Genomic DNA, 18,910 nt, shown 5'->3' on the forward strand with positions numbered 1-18,910 from the left:
TAAGCCTCAGCAATGGCGGGCGCCCCTCCCCCAGCCTCGCTGCTGCCTTGCGGTTAGATCGCAGACTGCTGTGTTAGCAATGAGGGAGGCTCTGTGGGCGTGGGACCCTCCTGGCCAGGTGTGGGATATATTCTCCTGGTGTGCCCGTTTGCTTAAAGCGCAATATTGGGGTGGGAGTTACCCGATTTTCCAGGTGTTGTGTGTCTCAGTTCCCTTGGCTAGGAAAAGGGATTCCCTTCCGCCTTGCACTTCCCAGGTGAGGTGATGCCTCGCCCTGCTTCAGCTCTCGCTGGTCGGGCTGCAGCAGCTGACCAGCACCAATTGTTCGGCACTCCCTAGTGAGATGACCCCAGTAGCTCAGTTGAAAATGCAGAAATCACTGGTCTTCTGTGTCGCTCGCACTGGGAGTTGGAGACTGGAGCTGTTCCTATTCGGCTATCTTGCTCCGCCCCCCCCATAAAACAGACTTTAAACAAACAAAGATCAAAAGAGACAAAGAAGGGCATTACATAATGGTAAAGAAATCAATGCCACAAGAAGAACTAACTCTCCTAAATATATATGCACCCAATACAAGGGCACCCGTATACATAAAGCAAGTTTTAGAGACCTACAAATAGACTTAGACTCCCACACAATAATAGTGGGAGACTTTAATATCCCAACGTCAATATTAGACAGATTAATGAGACAGAAAATTAACAATGATATTCAGGACTTGAACTCAGCTCTGGACCACATGGACCTAATAGGCATCTACAGAACCCTCCACTCCAAATCAACAGAATATACACTCTTCTCAGCACCAAATAGCTCTTATTCTAAAATTGACCACATAATTGGAAGTAAAACACTCCTCAGCAAATGTAAAGGAACAGAACAATTTCTCAGACCACAGTGAAATCATATTAGAACTCAAAATTAAGAAATGCACTCAAAATCACAAAACTACATGGAAGCTGAACAACCTGCTCCTGAATGACTATTGGGTAAATAACAAAATTAAGGCAGAAATAAATAAGTTCTCTGAAACCAACGAGAACAAAGAAACAACATACCAGAATCTCTGGGACATAGCTAAAGCAGTGTTTAGAGAAAAAATTTATAGCACTAAATGCCCACAGAAGAAAGCAGAAAATATCTAAAATCGACATCCTAAGATCACAATTGAAATAACTAGAGAAGCAGGAGCAAACAAATTCAAAAGCTGGCAGAAGACAAAAAATAACTAAGATCAGAGCAGAACTGAAGGAGATAGAGACATGAAAGACTCTTCAAAGAAATCAATGAATCCAGAAGCTGTTTTTTGAAAAGATTAACAAGATAAATAGACTGCTAGTCAGACTAATAACAAGAAAAGAGAGAAGAATCAAATAGACACATTAAAAAATGACAATGAGGATATCACCACTGATCCCACAGAAATACAAACTACCATCAGAGAATACCATAAACACCTCTATGCAAATAAACTAGAAAATCTAGAAAAAATGGATAAATTCCTGGACACATACACCCTCCCAAGACTAAACTAGGAAGAAGTCGAATTCCTGAAGAGACCAATAACAAGATCTGAAATTAAGGCAGTAATTAATAGCCTACCAACCAAAAAAAGCCCAAGTCCATATGGATTCACAGCTGAATTCTACCAGAGGTACAAAGAGAAGCTGGTACCATTCCTTCTGAAACTATTCCAAACAACAGAAAAAAGGGGAATCCTTCCTAACTCATTTTATGAGGCCAGAATCATTCTGCTACCAAAACCTGGCAGAGATACACAAAAAAGGAAAATTTCAGGCCAATATCTCTGAAGAACATCAACGCAAAAATCCTCAATAAAATATTGGCAAACGAAATCCCACAGCACATCAGAAAGCTTATCCACCACCATCAAGTCGGCTTCACCCCTCGGATGCAAGGCTGGTTCAACATATGCAAATCACTAAATGTCATCCATCACATAAACAGAACCAATGACAAAAACCACATGATTATTTCAATAAATGCAGTAAAGACCTTCGATAAAATTCAACACCCCTTCTTGCTAAAAGCACTCAAACTTGGTAATGATGGAACATATCTCAAAATAATAAGAGCTATTTATGACAAACCCACAGCCAATATCATACTGAATGGGCAAAAGAATTCCCTTTGATAACTGGCACAGGACAAAGATACCCTCTCTCACCACTCCTATTCAACTTAGTATTGGAAGTGCTAGTGAGGGCAATCAGGCAAGATAAAGAAATAAAGGGTATTCAAGTAGGAAGAGAGGAAGTCGAACTGTCTCTGTTTGCAGATGACATGATTGTATGTTTAGAAAACCCCATCATCTCAGCCCCAAAACTCCTTAAGCTGATAAGCAACTTCAGCAAAGTCTCAGGATACAAAATCAATATGCCAAAATTTCAAGCATTTCTAAACACCAATAATAGACCAAAAGAGAGTCAAATAATGAGTGGACTCCCATTCAAATTGTGACAAGGGGAATAAAACACCTAGAAATAAAACTTACAAGGGATGCGAAGGACCTCTTTAAGGAGAAGGACCTCTTCAAGGGAACCACTGCTCAAGGAAAGAAGAGAGGACATAAACAAATGGAAAACCATTTCATGCTTATGGATAGGAAGAATCAATATCATGAAAAATGGCAATACTGCCTAAGGTAATTTATAGATTTGATGCCATTCCCATCAAGCTACTATTGACTTTCTTCACAGAATTAGAAAAAAACTACTTTAAAGTTCATATGGAAGCAAAAAAGGGCCTGTATAGCCAAGACAACCCTAAGCAAAAAGAACAAAGTTGGAGGCATCATGCTACCTAACTTCAAACTACACTACAAGGCTACAGTAACCAAAATAGCATGGTACTGGTACCAAAACAGATATATAGACCAGTGGAACGGAAGAGAGGCCTCAGAAATAACACCATACATCTACAACCATCTGATCTTCGACAAACCTGATAAAAACAAGTAATGGGGAAAGGATTCCCTATTTAACAAAGATGTTGGGAAAACTGGCTAGCCATATGCAGAAACAAAAACTGGACCCTTTCCTTACACCTTAAACAAAAATTATCTCAAGGTGGATTGGATTAAAGACTTAAATGTAAGACCTAAAACCATAAAAACCCTAGAAGGAAACCGAGGCAATACCATTCAGGACATAAGCATGGGCAAAAACTTCATGACTAAAACACCAAAAGCAGTGGCAACCAAAGCCAAAATTGTCAAATAGGATCTAATTAAACTAAAGAGCTTCTGCACAGCAAAAGAAACTATCATCAGAGTGAACAGACACCCTACAGAACGGGAGAAAATTTTTGTAATCTATCCATCAGACAAAGGGCCAATATCCAGAATTTACAAGGAACTTAAACAAGTTTATGAGAGAAACACAAACAATCCCATCAAAAAGTGGGCAAAGAATATTAGCAGACACTTCTCAAAACAAGACATTTGTGCAGCCAAACATAACAAAAAAAAAGATCGTCACTGGTCATTAGAGAAATGCAAATCAAAACCACAATGAGATACCATCTAACGCCAGTTAGAATGTAAATCATTAAAAAGTCAAGAAACAACAGATGCTGGAGCGGATGTAGAGAAACAGGAATGCTTTTACACTGTTGGTGGGAGTGTAAATTAGTTCAACCACTGTGGAAGACAGTGTGGTGCTTCCTCAAGGATCTACAACCGGAAATACCATTTGACCCAGCAATCCCATTACTTGTTGTATACCCAAAGGATTATAAATCATTCTACTCTAAAGTCACATACACACCATACACACGTATGTTTGTTACAGCACTATTCACAATAGCAAAGACTTGGGGCCAACCCAAATGTCCATCAATGATAGACCAGATAAAGAAAATGTGGCACATATACACCATGGAATACCATGCAGCCATAAAGAAGGATGTGTTCATGTCCTTTGCAGGGACATGGATTAAGCTGGAAACCATCATTCTCAGCAAACTAACACAGGAACAGAAAACCGAACACCGCATTCTCACTCATAAGTGGGAGTTGAACAGTGAGAACACATGGACACAGGGAGGGGAATTTCTCTCACTGAGGCTTGTCAGATGATGAAGGGCAAGGGGAGGAAGAGCATTAGGAGAAATACTGAATGTAGATGATGGGATGTTGGGTGCAGCAAACCACCACGGCACATGTATACCTATGTAACAAACCTGCACGTTCTGCACATGTGTCCCAGAACTTAAAGTATAATTTTAAAAAATAAATAAAAAGAAAAATAAACTGTTCCCTTCATGTTGACACATGTTCTGGGGAGATAGTATTATGGTACACATGAGATATTCCTGACATGAATAAGCATGTTAAGACAGGGAATGCCAGGAATTCTAGGGTAAAGCTTCAAGTCTTTCTTTGGGAAAGTATGCTTTCCTTGGTGCTTCAACTTAGATGACACGTTGCTGAGTAAGATTGGCTCTAGGGCTGAGAAGTCTAGGGAAACAGGCCCTTCCCTGTATACACAGATGTGGTTCTTTTGCAGTGAGATGCTTACTCTGAATATCTGTGTAGTAACCTACCTTCCTCCTTGGTCTACCCTGCTGATCTAGTGTTTTAGGCTCAATAGACCTCTGGTGGAAGGGAAACTGCCTGAGATTTATCATTCCTATATGGCACATATGGGATGAGGCTTAGCCAATTTCCACCTAGATATTCATCACTCCCATTGTGTCTGAAGTTGTGACTTCATCACTTTGATCACCAAGGAGACGACAGAGCTGGGCAGAGAATTCCATGTCCTCTCTCACATCCCAATGGCGGTGGTTGAACCAGGAGCCAGTTTACTCCCAAATGGTGTTCCTTGGCTCTATGTTGTGTTTGCTATGCTTTTTGTATTTTTTCTTTTTGCCATGTTTTCTCCCTTTTTACTTGAGATAGACTAGCACATAAAGAAATGTAAGTGTCATGGTGGGCCTGAGGGCACAGGGAAACATAGTGAGATAATAAATGTATGAAGAGGGGGCAAGATATTTATTACAACATGAGAAACAAGAAAATAATGCTTGCTCTTCTCTGGTCTCCAAGGCTCCATGACCCAGGACTTAGAGTTCTTAGAAATTATAATCTTATGGGCTGGGTGCGTGTTCCTCATGGTCGCGGCGTATTTCTTGTAGGCTTTTAGGACTCTGGACTTCACTTCTCACAGGTGCCTGCGATCCTGACTGTTCCATCTTGGACTACATATTCCACGGGCGACGGAGAAATCTTGGACCTCTGGCTCCACCTCCCGGACCTCTGGCTCTGTCTTCCCGACCTCTGCGCTGCCCCTGACCTGGTCCCACCTGAGGAAGAAGGCGGTGCGGGTCTCTGCGGGAGCTTCTGCCGTCCCAGCCCGCAATCTACGTGGGACCCTGCGTGGCGAGACGGAGTCTCACTCTGTCACCCAGACTGGAGTGCAGTGGTGTGATCTGGGCTCACTGCAACCTCTGCCTCTTGGGTTCAAGCGATTCTCCTGCCTCAGCCTCCTGAGTAGCTGGGATTACAGCTGTGAGGAATTTTAGACAATTCAGAGGCCGGTAGAGTTGGTCGAATCAGTTGGGAGAGAGACTGGAATAATAATAAGGAAAGCCAACAATATGATCACAGAATGCTCTAACGGAAAGAGGAAATTAAGACCAGCTGGTTGTCAGTTGCACCGTTTAGTCATTAAGGAGAATTTACAAAACAAATGAAACCCAACTCAGCTACTTACCTAGGAATGGGGCCCTGGCTGAAGACTGCTCTCTGCCATTTTAGAAGCAAGAAGAAACTCAAACTCACCTTTTCTATTGGAGGTGAGCTAAAACTCCAGAAAGGAGTTACCTGCCTTTTATCAGTATGGAAGCAGGACAACTTGCCCTCACTGTCGAAAGCAAGCAAAACTCCATAAAAGAAGTTGTACAGGAAAACAAACTTTAGATGTCAACCAAATTTGGGGATATTAGGGATTCTCTTGAGGGAGGAGACCCCCAGGTCTCAGCAAATTGTCTCATTGGTTTGAGCCATAAGGATAGATGAAGTTGGTATCAAGCACTGACAGGAGATTTGTCAAAGATCAGGGGCACCTCCACTCAGAATCCCTGTGGTTACTAATTGTGAACCCAAAATATCTGAGACAGGGCTCAGTCAATTTAAAAAGTTTATTTTGCCAAGGTTACAGCCATGCCTGTCACACAGCCTCAGGGGGGTCCTGATGATATGTGCCCGAGGTGGTCGGGGCACAGCTTGTTTTTATGCATTTTTGGGAGACATCCTGCATCAGTCAATACGTGTAAGATTTACACTGGTTTGATCTGAGTGGGCAAGACAACTTAAGTGAGGGCTTCCAGGTCATAGGGAGATTTAAACATATTCTTTTAAATTAATTAATTTATTTTTGATATGGGGTCTCACTGTGTCACCCAGGCTGGAGTGCAGTGGTATGGTCTTGGCTCACTGCAACCTCTGCCCACTGAGGTCAAGTGATCCTACCTCTTCAGTGTCCCAAGTAGCTAGGACCACTGACGCCTGCCACCATGCCTGGCTAAGTTTTTGTGTGTGTGTGTTTTTTTTTTTTTTGGTGGAGGTTGGGTTTCACCATGTTGCCCAGACTGGTCTGGAACTCCTGAGCTCAAGGGATCCACCTTCCTTGGCATCCTAAAGTGCTGGCATTACAGGTGTGAGCAACCACACTTGCCAGATTTAAACATATTATGATTGGTAGTTGGTTAGAAGAGTTATCAGCAGTAGAAAGGAGTGGCTGAGTCAAGATGAAGGGTTGTGCAGACCAAGGTTTTATTGTGCAGAAGAAGCCTCCAGGTAGCAGGCTTCAGAGGAAATAGATTGTAAATGTTTCTTATCAGACTTAATGTTTGTGTTAATGTTAATGCTGGAGGTATATAATGAGGCATGTCTAATCCCCTCTTCCACAATGCCAGAACTAGATTTTCTGATTAACTCTGAAATGTTCTTGGCCGAGAGGAGGAGTTCATTCAGATGGTGGTGGGGGGATCTTATAATTTCATATTTGGTTTACATTTGCCAAGTTTTTCACCAAAACTAAAAGTTGCTAAGAGTTAGCATTGTTCCATGTAATTGAGACTACTTAAGAAACAGTTTTACATCCAAGGTATTTTGGCAAAAGATAATATGGCAAATTTGGTAGGGGCAGGTTTGTTTAGAGGGTTACAGGATTGTTTTAAGCCAAAGGTTTGAGCAAGTTGTGCAAGGTTTGTAAAACATTTAATATTATAACAGAAATTCTATGTGTGTGCATATTGGCTAATGTTAAAAAAGTATTCAAATTTTTCATAAATTGAACATTAAAATAAAAGCACAGCATGGTTTTCTTGGAGCGTTGATCTGCTCTTTAACAGAAAATTGTAAAGAGTTATAGGAAAGTTTAATGAGACTCATACCTCATGGTCAAACATTAAAATTGGGTAGATTTGTCTGTAAAGCTATATTAAGAATTGAGTTTGACATTAATAGTACCCTGATGCAAAGGTGAAATTTGGCTCTCTCTCTAGAACAAGATTTTCATGTGATATTAAGTAATGAGGAAAAGTTTCTGTTTGCCTTTTGAATAAGCTATAAGAAAAATAAGGAAAAGAAAAGAAACAGATTGTTTAGAAAGCTAAGTTTTCCCTCTATTAATGAGTATAGGTTTTTGCCTTTAAAACGTTTTGAGTTATCATTTTGGATAAATGGATGACTTATGGTAACCTAGAATTCTATTTTATACTATAAAATGATTTAAACCTTTGATATTTGACAAATTTTCCATAATCATATTATAAATTGTCTCTTTTATTTCCTGATTCAACTTTTAGATATTAGTTCTCCTAAAGTCCAAAAATGACATATTTAATTTATATAATATATAAATCATAGAGGAAGCATTGTCAAATATGAAATGGTGTTAGAATTTTTGTGCTATATTTGTAAAAATATGTTATTACTATATATTCCAAAGTTATGGGAAACTTAATGTAATATTTCTTAGTGTACATTATACATAATTATAATTGTTCTGTAAAATTCTTGTTCGGAACAGAAGTAATAAAAAATTTCTATTTAATTTTGGCTTATAAAAAAAAAGAAATTATAATCTTATATATAATGTAAATACTTGGAGGACACAGAACAAAACTAGACTAAGAAGTCCATTCCTGGTACTCTTATGGAGCATAAGAAAATATCTTGGGCCCTGACTGAGCCAATAGTAATACCCAGTATAAAAATATGGGACACTGTTTGGAATCTGGGGATATTTGAGAGTTTTCAGATGATAGCCTCTGATGCAGTATGCTTTGTCTTAGTTTTGATCAGATGCAGGTATTCTCTGCATAACACTGTGCATAAAGACAAAAAAAAAACAGTGAGATAAAGATGGATCATCTAGAAAGGACAGGTAAGTATTCTTTGCCCTTCGCCTCTGGGTTCTTTTGGCCATAACCTGGCAACTCCAGTCAGTTCCGTAGTCTATGTGCCAGATAGCTAATCCCACGCTTAATTCTGGTCTCAGTGAAACAGACTCTTCAAAGTGTGCACATGACCTCTCTTCCTCTAAGCTTAGCCTAAAACCACTGAGATTTCTCTCTAGAGAGAATGTTTTTCAGGCAGAGGTTTGATTCTGAACCCTGTTAACTCTTGTTGGTTGAAAAGTTTCTTTTGCCATCTATACTTGTGATATTTCTCTCCCTACTAGAGAGGTTCCCTCTTATGTGACTCAGTGACTTAGATATCATTTTTTCATGCTAGACAATGAAAAGAAAGGTGGCTGGTCTCCAGGAAGTGGTTATACATTTGCTTTTGTGATAGGATAAGGGCAGAGGGACTTTGTAGGTATGAGATCATCATACAAATGGCCTGAGGAGACTGAAAGTCCACTTTTTTGGGTGACATTATGACATAGTTCCTGCAGGTTGTGTATATTGTGGAACTTGCCTCTCCTGTCAAGGTCAGCTCTAATTTCCTTTTTTGCTGCTTTTTGGCTCCCTCATAACATCACAGAGAGGGAACACACTAAATTCTAGGGTTCTTTGTGCCCACTGCTGCACAAGCATTTTATGAATATGTCCTATAGATACTCTGAACAGGTTTCCCTCATACAAAATTAAAATGCCTAGTCTGTAAAAGGTTCTTGTGTTGCTTTGAGATAAGAAAAACAGGGTGAAAATACATTTCTGTCTGAGTACATATTTGGATTTGGGAACATTTTTGCTTGTTAACTCAAGGGAAGAATGGTACCACATTTTTGGGTTGTTGCATCCCCACCGTAATAAAAGTATATGATGATTTCAATTGTAGACCATCAGAATGTCTCTCCAAACATTGCAATTACATAAATTAGAATATATAATTTATAGTGAGAATATATAACTTAACACTTGTAGTTGGAAATGTGTATTACCACAAAGTTCACATGAAGTCACTGTAACTCCCAGTTGTTTGTACAAATGTCTTTAATTCCTCACTTCAATTCATGTACCACTTCCTCACCTGCTATTGTTCTTGAGACTGTTGTTTGCCCTTGGAACCCATAGGCAGAAGAGCAATACTCCAATAGATGCTTTCAAAGGGGTCAAATGGGTGGCTTTTTCTGAAGCTTTCCATTCCAGCAATGAGTGAGAGGAGTATCTCCTCCATGGAAGGGTAGAGATACCCAGGCTTATTATCCAGGGCTTCTTGTAAATGACCAAGAGCTTTTCAGAGAGTTCAAAATCTGAACGGGCTCCTATCTCTCTTACACATCAACTTCCACTTTTCTGCAAGTTGGTGTATGAGACAGAAGCCTACTTAGAATCTGAATATGCCTCCTGCAACCCTATTCCCATTCGCTGATGCATACAAGTTATGCCATTATGATCACATTTTCCAAATTCAAATGTTAGTTCTTGGACCATCAAATGATTTTTGTGCTAATTCTGTATGTGTCCAAAGTGTGGGAAGTTGCTAAAATATGGACATATTTTTGACAATTTCCTACCTTATGGTGACCATTGCTCCTAAAATAATAGATTAATTTTCTTTACTTAGTTTCTTGGATTGGATGAGAAGAACATTATTCCAGATTTAAAAAATAAAGTCACAGAACATTAAATCTAGAAGCTGTAGAGCTGATGTAGAAAACATCAATTTATTTTCTGTTTCTTATGTAAGATGAAAGTTGTGGGACGTTTGGTGACTTTCAGAGTTTAGGTAACATTCATTTATGGACAATCTATACAGGTTGGGATTATCTGCATAGACATGGGAATCAGGACTTGTCATTGAGGAACAAATGTTCTGGAACTGTGGTTTCCTCTTTTCCATTTTTTTGTATATTCAGCTTGAGAAATAATAATCTCTTGTAACAAATATTTTCCAGACTATGGGTCAAGAGTTACATAGTCCTGCCCTAACACGATAGCTCCAAGCATTTTATGATGTACAGAAACTTTTACGATCTGTATCTCTTGCGTTGTTTCTGCTGCCTAAAATGTGTGCAGTCATTCTGCTATGTCACAGATATAACCAAGCAATTTTCTTGTTGTTTCAGGTTATCCTCTGGAGTCACCAAGGAGAGTAGTTCTGGAAGGGAAGAAAGATGGGGTAGGTAAAGACCCCTTACTACTTGTGAAAGTGACAAGAGAGCCCAGGGATTCTGAGGCTGAAATCTCTACCCCTGGGCCTTCAGTATGAGAGTCACTTAGCCTGTAAAGAATTACCTGTGACATTATATTCTAGAGAGATGAGAATTTTTGAGACCCTTATTATCAATGTTTATATTGAAAAAATGGTAATAAATATTTTGAGACTCTCAGAAAAGTTCTGTGTTACCAAGAAATTTGTTGAACTTCTAACTTCTTCCACACAATTGATTTTAGTCAGTTCAAATCTCACACAGATTTCCCACTTTCAGGTGAAATCCTAGGTAAATGACTCATGCTGTCTTCTGCTCCTAAAGTCACGTGTGGAGCTTTAGGGAAGAGAAACTCATGGTTACTATATGACTCAGCAAACTCTGAATCCCAGGCCATAGCTGAGTCCTTCCTCTCTCCCCACTCAAGATGGTCACACAGAAGTATCACCTGTGTTACTAAAACGTGTTGGGAACAGGCTCCCCAAAATCTGGCCATAAACCGGCCCCAAAACTGGCCATAAACAAAATCTCTGCAACACTGTGACGTGTTCATGATAGCGATGACTCACACTCTGGAAGGTTGTGGGTTTACCGGAATGAGGGCAAGGAACACCTGGCCCACTCAGGGTGGAAAACTGCTTAAAGGCATTCTTAAACCACAAACAACAGCTCGAGTGATCTGTGCCTTAAGGACGTGCTCCTGCTGCAGATAACTAGCCAGACTCATCCCTTTATTTTGGCCCATCCCTTCATTTCCCATAAGAGATACTTTTAGTTAATCTAATATCTACAGAAACAATGCTTATCACTGGCTTGCTGTTAATAAATATGTGGGTAAATCTCTGTTTGAAGCTCTCAGCTCTGAAGGCTGTGAGATCCCTGATTTCCCACTCCACACCTCTATATTTCTGTGTGTGTTTCTTTAATTCCTTTAGTGCCACTGGCTTAGGGTCTCCCTGACTGAGTTGGTCTCGGCAAAAATGTTCTGTCCAGGTTGCATTTTCCTGCAACCTTGGAGAGGAGCACAACACTTACTTACCCAAGGAAATGGTGGTGCAGTGGCATGATCATGGCTCTCTGCAGCCTGGACCTTCCCACCTCAAGAGATCCCCCTGCCTCTGCCTTTCAAGTAGCCAGGACTACAGGCAAGTGGAGAAAGATGCATAGGGAAGAAATTGCTACAGTTTTTATTTTCTACCCAAAGCTGCATGGACTCCAAAATATTATTTATTCAGTGTCAAATGAAAGTACTTTTTCTCTTTCCTCTCCCACATCAGGTTTTCTTTTCACGTAAATCTCATCCCATAATCTCTGTTATCTTAACCAACTTACACCTGTTTACCTGCTCTTCCTCTTTGTTCACCTCTCTCAACTACATGCAATATCTTTTGTCATGATGGGTCAATAAGACAGCAAAGTGGAAACCTCTAGTTAGATACATTAGAGGATATTAGGGATGGGGGAAGAGAGGGAGAGAGGAAGAGAGCGAGAGAGAAGGAGACAGAAGGAAAGAGGAGGGGAGAGATATATGAACTGGAGACATGGAATACGTTGTTTTGAGATGAAAGGAACTCTTGTCAGTAGAAATGTTAAAGTCTGGTGCTACCTGTCAGAACAGTTATGTGTGGAATTTCAGCATGGAATGGGAAGTTAAAATGGTTTGCAAAAGTCTCTTCACTATCTCATAATTATAACAATTTGTGACAAAGAATGGTTGAAATCTCAATCTCAATGCCATTCTTACATTGCTATAAAGAAATATCTGAAGTTGGGTAATTTATAAAGAAAAGAGATTTAATTACCTCATGGTTCTGCAGGATGTACAGGAAGCATGGTGCCAGGCATCTTATTGGCTTCTGATGAGGCCTCAGGAAGCTTACAATCATGTTGGAAGGCAAAGGGAGAGCCAGCATATCACACAGAGAGAACAGAAGCAAAAGAGAGCAGGAAGGTGCCACAAACTTTTAAACAACCAGGTCTTGTGAGAACTCACTATCCTGAGGATAGCACCAAGCCATGAGGGATACACCCCCATGACACAAACACCTCCCACCAGGCCCCACCTTCAATATTGGAGATTGCATTCCAACATGATACTTGGGTGGGACAAATATCCAAACCATATCATTTCACCTCTTGCCCCCCAAATCTTATCTCCTTGCATTGCCAAATTTGCTCATGCTCTCCCAGTAGCCCTCTAGAGTCTTAACTCATTCCAGTATTAACTCAAAAGTCCCAAGTCCAAGTTCAATGTCTCATCTGGAGATAAGTTACTTCTACCTATGAACCTATGAAATCAAACCCACTTTATTTACTTCCCAGATGCAATGGAGTACACACTGGGTAAACATTCCCATTCCAAAAGGGAGAAATGGGCCAAAAGAAAGGAGCAACAGGCCCCTAGCAAGTCTGAAATCCCAGGAGGGCAATCATTAAACCTTTTTTAATTTTAATTTTAATTTTTTTTTGAGACAGGGTCTTGTTCTGTCACTTGGGCTGTAGTGTAGTGGGTTTTCATGGCTCACTGCAGCCTTGACCTCCTGAAGTCAAGTGATCCTCTTACCTCAGCCTCCCTAGGAGCTGGGACTACAGACATATGTCACATCACCTGGCTAATTTTTGCATTTTTTTTGTACAGATGGGGTTTCACTATGTTGCCCAGACTGGTCTCTAACTCCTCTTCTTTGTTCACCTCTCTCAACTACATGCAATCTGCCTGCTTTGGCCTCCCAAAGTGCTAGAATTACAGCCATGAGCCACCATACCTAGCTCAGTCATTAAACCTTAAATGTCCAAAATAAACTGCTTTAACTTCAAGTACCACATCCTGGGCACACTGGTACAAGGGGTAGGCTTCCAAGGCCTTGGGCAGCTCTGCCCCTTTGGCTTCTTCACGCTGATATTGAAAACTGCTGTTGGATCTACCATTCTTGGGTCTGGAAGGTGATAACCCCCTTCCCCCAGCTGCACTTGGCAGTGCCCTGATGGGGAGTCTGTGTGGGACCTCCAATCCCATATTTCCCCTTGGTACTGCCCTAGAGTTCTCTGTGAGGTTTCCACCCTTGCAGCAGGTTTCTGCCTGGGCACCCAGCCTTTCTCATAAATACTCTAAAACTAGGCTGAGGCTGCCAATCCTTCTTCAATCTTGGATTCTGTGTACTCACATGCTTAAAACCACATGGAAGGCATGAAGACAAATGGCTTGTGCTCTCTGAAGCTGGTGCTACAACTATACCTGGGTCTCTTTGAAGTGAGGCTCCAGCTGGAGCACATGTGAGGAGCAGTGTCCCCAGGCTGCACAGGACAGTAGGCCCTGGGCCTGGCCCCTGAAACCATTCTTTCTTCTTAGGCTTCTGGGCTTGTGATGGGAGGGGCTGCTTCTTAGATCTCTGAAATGCCTTCAGGACCTCTTTTTCATTGTCTTGGCTATTAGCATTTGACTCCCTTCTTGTTATGCAAGTATCTCTAGAAAGTGGTTGCTCATATCATTATCAGCATTTTGGTCACAACCATTTAACCAGTCTTTAAGAAGTGGTAAACTTTCCCACATCTTCCTGTCTTCTTCTGAGTTCTCCAAACTCTTCCAGTCTCTGTGTATTACCAAGTTCTAAAGTTGCTTCCATAATTTCAAGCACCTTTACAGCAATGCCCCACTCCACAGCACCAATTTTCTGTGTTAGGCTGTCCTTGTGTTGCTACAACAAAATACAGAGGCTGGGTAATTTATAAAGAAAAGAGGTTTAATTGACTCACAGTTCTGCAGACTGTACAGGCAGCATGGTGCTGGCATCTGTTTGGATGCCTTCTGATGAGGCCTCAGGAAGCTTACAACCATGGTGGAAGGCAAAGGAGGTAGAGTGGCTTATCACATGGCAAGGGCAGGGGCAAAACTGAGAGCAGGGACATGCTACACTTTTAAAGAACCATATATTTGGGAGAATGCATTCACTATTACAAGGACAGCACCAAGACATGAAGGATCTGTGCCCATGACCCAGATACCTACCACTAGGCCCAATCTCCAACTTTGGGGCCTACATTTTAACATAAGATTTAGGTGGAACAAATATCCAAACCACATGACCAATTTCTCTGATGTTTGTAAAATCGTATGTATATTAAGAAGATGTTCTATATAGCCACGGGATGTTAGTCTCTTGTGTCTGCATGGGTTTCCTTGGCGTGTGTATTACTTTGCGTGATTGTGGATATCTTGTTTTTGTAGATGCCCCTGAAATTCCTGGGGGCTCAATTTATTCTTTTTTATTCCATTTTATTTTTTATTTCTCCCCTTTTCTATGTTTTCTATTAATTTGCATTGATTCTTTTTATTACTCTAATTCTCTAAAAAATGTTAAAATCCTTTTTCCTGCTTTCCTTATCTTTTAGCTGGTGTGTGTCTTTCCTATTACTGCTTGTTTCTTAAGTCTTGGATTACTTCTTACTGAGTATAATTTCTTTTACTCTTTTTTTCTCTGTCTGCCCAATACATTTCTTGCCAACATTGTTTCATTCTTCATGTTTCACTATTTGGAATTAGAGAATGCAACTCTTAAGGCTCTATTGTTCCATTCCCCAAAATGTAATTCTTTCCAGGGTTAAACAAATTCAAGGAGACCAAGAGCTCTAAAATCAGACAACAAACAAAAAGTCACCTAGGTATTTTAAGCAGGAAGTGGTTTACTACAGGAAATAATTGTGCTTACAAAACCCTCATCAGGAAGTTTTAAAACACCCAGGAAACCACTGCTAAAGGTCACCGTGCTGTAATACCAAGGCTAGCAGTTTTTAGGACAAGTGCAAAGACCCTTGGGAAACCATGTCTTCCATGAATAAGTCTCTCTGGTAGAAGCGAGCCCAGATTCTTCCTGCTAGGGATTGGGGGAAATAAAGTTCTTAGCCCCACAAACTCAGTCATTCAGGGAGAACATAAAGGGAGGCAAGAATGATGAGGAATTAATAAGCAGTAATGCAGCTCAGTGGTCTACTCAGTGCAAAGGGATGCTCTTGGTTTACCTGCAGCAGAAAAACTGATCACACTGTAGGATTTCCCTAGTTCCTTTGACTGCTGCTCTTCATGGTGAGTTTTCAATTTGCTGGGTTGGGAGAGTTTAACATTGGCCACATATCAAGATTCTATTTTTAAATAAATTAATTCCAAGTGTAGAAATTTTTTCTCTCTGTGTCTTTCTAAAAGCACATTACAATTGCAATAGCTTTCAGTTCATTTCTCTAAAATTGTGTTTACTTAAGTTTACATATCTTTGTGTATGGGCACCAACATTTTAATTTCATTACCAGGAAATCATTGCTCTTCAAAGATCCTCTTGGGCTAATGAATCCCTGATGTATTTATTTAAAAATATTCTTTGTAACCCAACCTCTGGGATGTTAAAAGTTAGCCTAATAGTTTTCTTCATTGCAATGGGTGGTTACTTTCCTTATATCTTTATAACCAGTTTATCTTGGTTAATTTCGAAGGTAAAAAGGAATAGTCTCTTATGCTAAGGATGCCATGGGATAAAACAACCAGAAACTTCTCAACTGCCATTTCCTTGATAAAATAATAACAAATATAAAATTAAAAACTGGTTGCATTGAACTATTATTGTGTTTCCACATAAGCTTCACATGTCATTCAAATGTCCACAAACCCACATTTTTCTTCTTTAAATATTTACTACTTTGTATCATTAAATTAACACATTTTCAAACATCATTGTTAAAGAAAAGGCAAATATTTGTAGTTTTTAAAGTATCCCCTTCAACTCATGACTATTAGAAATGTGTTTTTTCTTATATTTGTCTATAATACAAGGAGATGTAAATAGGCTATACTAAAATTAATAAAAATATTGAGCAGAGTTCCACATAAGGAGGCTCTGCCATTCATTAGGGAGTGTCAATCATCTGCCACCACTCTGTGCAAGGGGAAAGAGCACGGACTGTGCAGGGAAGTGGCCCACATCACAACTCTTTATTGGTGAGACCCAGTCACATGACCATAACGAGTTGTAATGAATGTTGAGAAACACAGCTAATGCACAGACCTAGCTGAAAATTTTATTGCTTGTAAGAAGAGAATGGAATATGGTTTACCACTTATGACCCTATTAATAAGGAAGAAGAGAATGGGTGACAGTAGATTTCTTAGTCCATGTGTCTATTCCAGCCCATCCATTAATGGATAATCCTATGGTTAGAACATAGCATGCCATTTAGTATATTGCTATTGAGTCAAACTGTCTGGGTTTGAATCCAGGCTCTTCATTTATAAGCTTTGTTACCTTCAGCAAGTTACCTTTCTGAGCCTCAGTTTTTATTTTATTAACTGAAAAAAATGAGAATTTTAATAGTACTTACTTCACAGAGTTATTGGACTTTCATGTGAAGTAAAATACATTAAGCATTTAAAACAAGGCTTTACATATAGTACATAGTTAATACACATTCATTACTTAGGTTAGAGGAAAACTGGAAGGCCCTCACAAAGCAATAATAAGTCCTTGTTACTTTTTTTGTTTTCAAAATAAATGTTTTTTAAAAACTGAGTACTTTGGAATACTTTTAGATTTACAAAAGAGTTGAAAAATAGTATGGCCAAGTGCGATGGCTCACCCCTATAATCTCAACACTTTGGAAGGTCAGGGTCAAGATTGTGAGCTCCCTCTTCTGAGACTTAAGGGGAAAAATTATGATGAGGTAGACGCTGAATCTGGATTTCTGTCCAAACCACACTGGTTAGCTAAACTGAGCTGGACTTGATTCTGAGTCGAGAAATTGTGGAGAATTCAAGTATGAATGTCTCCATGGAAGTATGTTTAGAGACTGATAAGCTTGTGGAAATCCAGAAATGGAAGTTAGAGCACATGAGAAATTACTTTCTTATCTTTAATCAAATAACATTTGCTAAACCCTTAATTATATACTGATTTTTAAACTATATCCTGGGTTCTGTGTTAAATATTGCAGAAGTAGTTCAGATGTGATTGACACTGACTCTTTTGAAATTACTCATATTTCAGATTCTCAAATTGAGTTATACTTTCCTCAACTAGGAAGTATAAATAACTAATGGAAATCTTCTTGGATGTTTGCTGGGAGATTTGGATGACTTAATGCATAGTAGTTAGTAATTTCTCAATAAAAAAATTGTTTTTGAAAGATGAGGTTAAATTATTCTAGTAAGGGTCTATGGTTAAGCAAAAAATTATTTCTTTCAGGAATTGCAAGTAACAAAAGTGACTGGAATAACAAACCACAGGGAAAGGTGGGAGAATGAAAAGATGTATAAGGGTCATACCCTACAGGTGTTGTGGCCACACCAAATAATCTGACTCATGTGGAATGGGCAGGTACGTTTATTTGTAAGTGTATCCTCAGCCACCTGTACTATGCTTTGGGCATTTTGATTACTCTACAAATGTTGACTAAATTATTTTTCAGAAATGTTTTTCTGGACTAATGGGAACAATACACTAAGCTGGGGGAAGACAGGATGTTTCCAAAGTAGTTGGGATGTCCTAGACTTTCTCATAGAAAGTATCTCATTGAGCTCATTGAGGAGTAATAGTATATTTATACTCTTCAAAATATCTTACACATGAAACTGACATAGTTTGGGAACAATTACCCATACCCCCTCTTCCCTTTGTCTTTATTGCTAACATTCTCTCCTGATGTAGAAAATGCAGTACCCAGGAATAAACTAAATATTTCCCTTCTCTTCTCTGAGCTCCCAGAAGCAGAGTTTATGCAGAAATATGAGGAGCTATGGAGAAAGTCACTAGAGAGGTGTGCAGACTCATTTCTTGAGCAAATAAATGTATAGTCCTAAATTTAGCTATATTCATTTGCTAAAATACGCTCCTTTGTTGCAGAAGCAGTTCCAGGAGCTGGGTTGTAGTCAGAGAATATTAGCAGCTCCAGGTGCCAAGTTGGAGTCACAGAGCGTTCCTAGACCTAAGATGTGAATCTTAAATCACCCCTCATATCTAAAGCTACTTTTCATTAACTGGAGCTCTGTGAAACAATGTAACTTTAGAGAGTATCTTTAGTGTGTGACTTTTCATTTCTAGTCCCAAATGCAATGTGCAAATAGCTAAGGAATTCTGGGGTTGTCATTTCTTACAGTTATGTAGTTGGTTATTTCCTTTAATTTACTTTTGATTTTCATCTATCCATCCATTTACCACATCTTCGTGTCTCTGCTTTTCTGTTCCTTGTCCCGACCTGCAGGACAGTCGAACGGACCCTGGAAGGGGGAGTGGAAATGGAGG

The 18,910-nt window shown here is 39.7% G+C and overlaps 1 long non-coding RNA gene across 1 annotated transcript; it reads left to right on the top strand.

The window, feature by feature from the left end:
• Positions 1 to 5,137: 5,137 nt before the first annotated feature.
• On the top strand, positions 5,138 to 18,910 carry LOC108542047 (uncharacterized). The gene is made up of 5 exons (XR_001889151.1): positions 5,138 to 5,343; positions 5,532 to 5,820; positions 10,548 to 10,600; positions 17,855 to 17,986; positions 18,870 to 18,910. It is a non-coding gene; the product is annotated as an uncharacterized LOC108542047 (long non-coding RNA).

This window comes from Rhinopithecus bieti, unplaced genomic scaffold (genome assembly GCF_001698545.2).
Source record: "Rhinopithecus bieti isolate Rb0 unplaced genomic scaffold, ASM169854v2 scaffold_21022, whole genome shotgun sequence".
Classification (NCBI taxonomy): Eukaryota; Metazoa; Chordata; class Mammalia; order Primates; family Cercopithecidae; genus Rhinopithecus; species Rhinopithecus bieti.